The 6,000-nt window shown below is 39.0% G+C and overlaps 1 protein-coding gene across 1 annotated transcript in view; it reads right to left on the bottom strand.

Annotated features, from left to right (window-relative positions):
- Positions 1 to 2,614, bottom strand: part of LOC109884288 (endothelin receptor type B) — a 69,808-nt gene extending 67,194 nt beyond the window's left edge. The window contains exon 1 of the mRNA XM_031797673.1: positions 2,307 to 2,614. The gene's annotated coding sequence lies outside the window, so the exon portion shown is untranslated. The remainder of the gene's footprint in view (positions 1 to 2,306) is intronic.
- Between the last annotated feature and the right edge of the window lie 3,386 nt (positions 2,615 to 6,000).

Raw genomic sequence — 6,000 nt, forward strand, 5'->3', positions numbered from 1 at the left:
ACTACCTATAACCCATAACCAAGACCCTAACTACCTATAACCCATAACCAAGACCCTAACTACCTCTAACCTCTAACCCATAACCAAGACCCTAACTACCTCTAACCCATAACCAAGACCCTAACTACCTATAACCTGTAACCAAGACCCTAACTACCTCTAACCCATAACCAAGACCTTAACTACCTCTTACCAATAACCAATATCCTAACTACCTCTAACCCATAACCAAGACCCTAACTACCTCTTACCCATAACCAAGACTCTAACTACCTATAACCCATAACCAAGACCCTAACTACCTCTTACCCATAGCCAAGATCCTAACTACCTTTAACCCATAACCAAGGTCTAACTACCTCTAAACCTTAACCCTAACTAAGTCTAACTCATAAGCACATCCCTAACTAACTCTAAACCCTAACCCTAACTACCTCTAGCCCATAATGAAGACCCTAACTACCTCTAACCCATAACCAAGAACCTATCTACCTCCAACCATAACCAAGACCCTAACTACCTCTAACCATAACCAAGACCCTAACCACCTCTAAACATAACCCTAACTACCTCGAACCCATAACCAAGACCCTAACTACATCTAAACCATATCCAATATGCTAACTATCTCTAACCCATAACCAAGATCCTAACTACCTCTAACCATTAACCAATACCCTTGCTAACCCAAACCCATAACCATAACCCTAACTAAGCCACAACCCTAACTAACCCTACCTTAACCCCGATTCCCTCGACATCACCACAATTTAACCACATGAGGTATACCAGTCAACAAACTATTTAAAAATATTGAATGTGTCTGTGTGCAAGGTTCCAAGGTAACTAACTATTTAAAAATATGGCATGTGTCTATGTGTGTCATCTCTTGTGCACTTGTAAATTATGCTAATCAATTAACTAGTGTATCGGAAAGACCGTCAATTATGCTAATCAATTAACTAGTGTATGGGAAAGACCGTCAATTATGCGAATCAATTAACTAGTGTATGGGAAAGACTGTCAATTATGCTAATCAATGAACTAGTGTATGGGAAAGACCGTAAATTATGCTAATCAATGAACTAGTGTATGGGAAAGACCGTAAATTATGCTAATCAATTAACTAGTGTATGGGAAAGACCGTAAATTATGCTAATCAATGAACTAGTGTATGGGAAAGACCGTAAATTATGCTAATCAGATTTTTCAGCAGGGTGCTTTTTCGTGCTCCATATGAACTAAAATGTTGTCAAAGTTGTTGAAAACGGTTTAAACATTTCCATGTAGTTTATCTTATATAAATGCATTTGCAATTAGAAACACTCCAAACCCGTTATAAGACTTCTATCAGACCCGTCAGTCAACAGCAGCATAAAGTGCTTATCTCCTGGAAGTGTAAAAACGAACTTCTATTTGAATCCCCCCCTGAATGCACACAGAATTAACCAATGAATAGGACTTAGAATAGCCCTATACATGGTACGCCATTGAGCATAGGAAATGCGCTTTACAAATTAAATACTATTATTATAATTATTGAATCGCCTGTAAAAAAAGCAACCATGACATTATACTGTAATAATCTGTTGCGTCAGGCTTTGTGTGTTAATATACTATATAAACTATGCTTACTGTAAATACTGCAATAGTAATTATATTCCATGTTTCTCTGCATGCAGCATTCTGATATCTTTCCATACATCTTTCTGTCATCAGTCACATGTCACTCAAACTCAGGCCATCCAGTCAATAGTAAGTTATCCTCCTGCCCTGTAGGCTACTGTATAGGCATACTGTAAAAACTCTACTGTAAGTGTCCAAATATCCTATCGTGTTTCCAAGTCCATGCTAACTTTTTGGAAATATATTTATTTTCTTCTTTACTAATCAGTCAACATATAAAAACATGTGATTTACCTTCCAAAGTGCATCAATGATTGTTCACTCAAGTCAGAGCCTACTCTGTTATTCTCAAACTTGTAGATGTTTTTATCGGTAAAAGAGATGGATAAACAAATACTTGTTCCACTCTTTATCATTAATGGCATTGAGGTATTTATCAATTCAAAGAAAAAGTAAGATGTGTTTTTTAGAAGAAGCGACGGCGTTGATAAATGTCGTGTGATTCCTGATATATTCCATATTCCAGAGCGCGCAACAGGAAAGCCGTGCGTCATCATCTCTCCATACAACGGAAGCTCACTTCTAATTCTAATTAAATCATCTAATCCTATCAAATCAAACTCTGATTCCAGAAGTTGATGGGTCCACTATAAAGATGCAGAGTCCCGTTAGAATCTCACCTTGCCGCTGGGAATATACTGCCTTGCCGTGGGATGATACTGCCTTGCCGCTGGGATGATACTGCCTTGCCGTGGGATGATACCGAGTTGTGGTGGAGTATTTTAGTGTTATTATTCCAATAAAATAGTCCAATAGGGAGAGAATATAATAACCATTAAATATGTCCGTTAGATCTGTCAGTCTTCAGTCAAATTAACACAACTGTGTGGGTTTGGGTTTAGCGGTTTCAATTAACTGACCTCGTGCTCTCTGGCTCACAACATCTCTATGGTCTCTCTCTCTATTTCACAACGGTCTGATGCGCTCTGGCGCAGAGGGGGGACAGCGCAGGGTTTTATAGTCGTGTTCACGGACTGGGAACTCTACTGGGACAACCAATCAGAGGCTAGGACAGATCCGACAGATCACTGCGTCCAACTTTCATTTTACTCAGAACAGCTTTATCTTCTCGTGGTAGTGAAATAGCCTAAACAATGCCTTATAAATGAATTAAAACGAAATCAGGACAGAGGAGCACAGGTTATAGGCCAATGATAATGATCTGTACATGTAGACCAACCAAACCTAATGGCCGTTAATTTGGTCAATAATGCCAGCAGCACCTCCTCTAAATAGTAACCCTGTTGTCAAGGAGGTGATGGAGAAATGCTGCTGTGTAGAACCCTAACCAACCCTACCCCTATCCATACTGTACACAAAAGGCTGGTTCCCTCTCCACAGCCATCTTCCAGCCATCTGTCTTCATAATGAAATCTAACTGATGGATGGACAACCACCCTTTGTCTCAGACTCAGCACCACCAGTAGTAGTAGTAACATCCCAAACCGCACCCTTTTCCCCACAGGTCCTGGTCTAAAGTAGTGCACCGTAAAGGGAATTGATTATCATTTGTGATGCAGCCGTAGTGTTTGTTGGCACAATACAGACCCACAGCATCACTGCAGAGGACTACTGAAGAATGGCCATTGAATTTATTTCTAAACCTATAAAGTTCATACTTGCGAACATTAGAAAAAGTTTTTTCTAAAGTTTTTTTCTCTGTCTCAAAATGCGCATCAGCCAATTCAAATCATTGACGTAATTGGACGTGATAAAACGCTCATGTTAGCTGTTTCCTTTAAATAACCTGCCACATTTAGCCACATGCTAACCTGAGCAGGTGGCAGAGATTATTTCCTGAAACAAATCATGCATCAGCCTATCAAAGATCTTAGACGTTATATCCAACAGCATTTCTAAAAATATGTCAACTTGGCCACCAGAGGTGTATTTTAAACCTCAAAATGCAAGGTTTACTTTTGTGCCACTTGGTCTGTCTCAAGTGTAGAGTTACACTACTGCATGATGTATCTTCGACTAGGCTACTGGCTACCAACTTTAGACAAATGAGTGAGAAAGTTACCCAAGACATGCTAACCTCTCACCATTACAATAACAAGGGAGGTTAGCATTTTATATCATACCCCCAAGACATGCTAACCTCTCACCATTACAATAACAAGGGAGGTTAGCATTTTATATCCTACCCCCAAGACATGCTAACCTCTCACCATTACAATAACAGGGGAAGTTAGCATTTTATATCATACCCCCAAGATATGCTAACCTCTCACCATTACAATAACAAGGGAGGTTAGCATTTTATATCATACCCCCAAGACATGCTAACCTCTCTCCATTACAATAACAGGGGAGGTTAGCATTTTGAGGGGGTATGATATTTATGCCTCTGTAACTTTCTCACTCGTTATTCATGATTCATTCAGGATTATCTATAATAATGGTAACATCCACATTAATGTAGAAGTGTTTAGAAACCTATTCTATTCTAATTTACAATAAAAGTGACTCCATAATGACAATACATTATTTACCATTCATTTAGAATTGGGCACAAAATAATCTGAAACACAATCAAAACAAACAGCAAATGCATCCTATAAATGTGTATAGTCATAATCTTGATGTAGTCATTGGGTGCTATGAATATGGGACTAAATACTAAACGTTTTACTACTTTAATGCACATATATATATATAGGGACTATGTACAAAAAGTGCTGTAATTTCTAAATGGTTCACCTGATATGGATGAAAATACACTCAAATTAAAGAGGACAGGCTGAACTTTAACCCCATAGTCAGCGTATCATTTCAAAATGTCATTGTCCCAATACTTTTTGAGCACACTGTATGTAAGAACAAGCAACAAGCGGCTATGCGTTTTATGGAAATGAATGCACGAATTTGAAGGTGTGTACCACAATGCGTCTTTCTTTTTCCAGAAGATGCAGCTCCTCATTAGCCTGGTAATGTAACCTAAATAGACATAACCAACATGGATGATTTATTATGAGGGCAAAAAACTAAACCTAGGAATGTTTATACTGACAGAAACATTTCAATCTCAGATTTTTTAGGCAAAAATAATTATAAATTGCTGAGATGTAGTCACTTTTGAGGACACAAACTCAAGTACACTGTACAAATATGGTACAAATATGAAAATAAATGTTTTTTCTTCTTCATATTCAACGAAAGTGGGGGAATCGAGGCTTGAAATTATTTAAATGCTTTCTAAATATATTAACATTCAAATTATAAACAACACATTCGTCACATATATGTGATCAGCAAATGTTATTGGTTATTGCTAAAATACAACAGAATAGAATACAGTATATGCTGTACATATGAAATGAGTAAAGCAGTATGTAAACATTATTAAAGTGACTAGTGTTCCTTATTAAAGTGGCCAGTGATTCCATGTCTATGTAATCAAGGCCAGCTGTGCAGGTTAGCATAGGGCTAAATGTGCCAGGTTAGCATAGGGCTATATGTGCCAGGTTAGCATAGGGCTAAATGTGCCAGGTTAGCATAGGGCTAAATGTGCCAGGTTAGCATAGGGCTAAATGTGTCAGGTTAGCATAGGGCTAAATGTGCCAGGTTAGCATAGGGCTAAATGTGCCAGGTTAGCATAGGGCTAAATATGCCAGGTTAGCATAGGGCTAAATTTGCCAGCTTAGCATAGGGCTAAATGTGCCAGCTTAGCATAGGGCTAAATGTGCCAGGTTAGCATAGGGCTAAATGTGCCAGGTTAGAATAGGGCTAAATGTGCCAGGTTAGCATAGGGCTAAATGTACCAGGTTAGCATAGGGCTAAATGTGCCAGGTTAGCATAGGGCTAAATGTGCCAGGTTAGCATAGGGCTAAATGTGCCAGGTTACTGTATCTAATGGGAACCGCTTACATGTAGGGGTTGATCACATGCAACTACGTCAATGATTTTAATTGGCTGATAAGCATTTTGAGATGCAGAAAATGTTCACAGGTATGAAGCCCCCCCTGTGTCTCAGCTCTACCTGCAGGGTTAAACAGACACTGTAATGACTACATGTATTTAATATTGAATCCCCTCTGCAGGGTTAAACAGAGGCAGACACTGTAATGACTACATGTATTTAGTATTGAACCCCCCTCTGCAGGGTTAAACAGAGGCAGACACTGTAATGACTACATGTATTTAGTATTGAACCCCCCTCTGCAGGGTTAAACAGAGGCAGACACTGTAATGACTACATGTATTTAGTATTGAACCCCCCTCTGCAGGGTTAAACAGAGGCAGACACTGTAATGACTACATGTATTTAGTATTGAACCCCCCTCTGCAGGGTTAAACAGAGGCAGACACTGT

Source organism: Oncorhynchus kisutch, linkage group LG19, assembly GCF_002021735.2.
Source record: "Oncorhynchus kisutch isolate 150728-3 linkage group LG19, Okis_V2, whole genome shotgun sequence".
Classification (NCBI taxonomy): Eukaryota; Metazoa; Chordata; class Actinopteri; order Salmoniformes; family Salmonidae; genus Oncorhynchus; species Oncorhynchus kisutch.